Source organism: Mangifera indica, unplaced genomic scaffold, assembly GCF_011075055.1.
Source record: "Mangifera indica cultivar Alphonso unplaced genomic scaffold, CATAS_Mindica_2.1 Un_0084, whole genome shotgun sequence".
In the NCBI taxonomy this organism is placed as follows: domain Eukaryota; kingdom Viridiplantae; phylum Streptophyta; class Magnoliopsida; order Sapindales; family Anacardiaceae; genus Mangifera; species Mangifera indica.
In genome coordinates, this window is record NW_025401176.1 from 1 (window position 1) to 2,319 (window position 2,319).

Consider the following 2,319-nt stretch of genomic DNA (forward strand, 5'->3'; position numbering starts at 1 on the left):
TTTGATTATCCACTTTCATTTGGCAACTCTAGTTATGCTTCCTAGTAACCCAATCAATGGTAATTCTAGTGAGAATATAGCCTATTCAAGCACTGTTTCTACAGAGTTAAGGTAAGTAGACGTGATCTCTTATGCTCCTTATTGAGTTACAGTGCAATTAAACATGAAATCACATGATTTTGTTATAATCTTTATGATGATTAAGATATGCTAAAGGAGCGTGACACCCTTATTATGATGTTATTGCCTTAATTGATCAGTTATAGTGATCTATATGTGTATGTATTTATATATGTTAGGTTAATAACCATTGACATGTTAATGGTTTTGTTATTGATGAAATTGCATGCCTTGTGCATGTAAAATCATTAGAAATACAGTTGAGTATGGGAGATCAGATGAGAGGAGTTATTATGTATTAAACTTTGTTATAAAGTTTGATGATTTGAGTATACGGTCTAGTTTATGATTCCTAAGCATTTGGTGGCATGATATTTGAGTTGTATTGATGTTGTGGTCATAATACGCATGCTAAAGGATGAATAGATAATGTTTGAGTGATTGGAATCAAATTAGAGATCAAAATTTGGGCACTTGATGTTTTTTCTAAGTTCGTCACACAGTTGTGTGGTATTGGACACATATTTGTATGTGTGACCTCTAAAATTCAGGCCTAGTTATCATAGTGTTTTGGTAAATATCGAGTCTTGTTGATTGGTTAGTGGTCAACTATAACACAAAAACTTCTCGTATGTGAGGTAGAATGATGAGAATACCCCTAAAAAGTAGTTTGATCAAGAAAAGAATAGAAAAAGAAAATAGAATAATTGTCTAAAGGGTGCACACCTGTGTGTTTATAAATAGTCAAACACGAGTAAAAGCCATTAGGTAATAGTTGTGTGTAGATAAAGTAATTAGACCCACCCCCGTGTGTCCAGATGTACACGTTTGTATGTATAGAGTAGAACTAGGAAAAAAACGAAAGAACTAAGCTACAGATTTAAGGGTCTTCCTGAGTAATAATATAAACACTTTAGGTACGCAGTAGTACCTTACATGCCTAAGAATTAAGTTATAGAATTGCACGAATACATTTTTAGGTAGAAGTGAGAGCGAGATAAAACTAGTTAGGGCTCGAGATGGATGTATGTTAAACATCATAGGATCATTACAAGGGGCATCATGGGTACATATTCTCTACACCGTTTGCAGTAAAACATGTTCTTAGTAGAACACCAGACCCATAATAAGGTATTTGCTTATGTAGAGTCCAGATGACATACGGATGGTGTAATGGAACAAAGAGATGCCTTATATGGACAAGGTGTCAAATCTATGTATTCGATTCAAATCAATCAGCCTAGTATACAACTTTTATTATAGTTTTCATATTCAGATGCCTTCACAAAGTTAGTTAAGGTCACACTAGATAAGAATCCGAGGGAGATGTTCCTTAATGATTGAACAAGACATAGTTCGATCTGAGAGTTAAGATATATAACCTAAACAGTCCCTAGAGTATAGTATGAGTATAGAGACATTATATAAGACCCATTATCATCCATAGGAGAGTTCGATGTCAACTCTAAATGACAAAGATAGTAAGGGTTGAGGCTAAGGGCATTTTAGAGATTTCAGTAAAAGTTATCAGTAGAGTCTTTGTTTATTGAGTATTCTTATCACTCATTCTCCTATTTTCTTGTGTGTATATACAAGTTATTATGATGGCTACAAAACGAGCGGTGGTTAAAAGGCATAGGATTTTGAGGGCATTTTCGTCATTTAGTTTTCTTAGAGTTTTATATGATGTTTTTCCTTTAGATTATTTATGTATTTGACTACACCTATTATGTTTTCTTATGGATATCTATTGATACGCTTTCAAGATAATTTTAATAAAGGGCATTTCAATCATTTTATAAAGTTTAATAAATGAAGTTTTATTCAAATGCTTTCGGGTTAAATTAAATGATTTAAATTAAATGCAAGCTTAAAATAGGCAATTTAGTGACATTTTCCTTTAGAGGGCAGTACTTCTAAAGGAGGGTGTTACATTCATCCTAGGATGTAGATAGAGGATGTGATTCTCATATTTATTTTGATATGTAGGGATTGAGGCAGAGTAGATTGCTCGTCAAATGAGAGGTTGACCTATGTGTTGAAAATGGAACACATGTTGCTATATTAGTCATAGGGATTTGTTATCTTAGGTTGCCCATCGAGCTAGTTTCTATGTCTGTTTTCGATTGTTAGTGGTAGTATAACTATCAGCTTAAATAATATTTTCAATAGAACAACTAAATTGTATAATGGTTTATA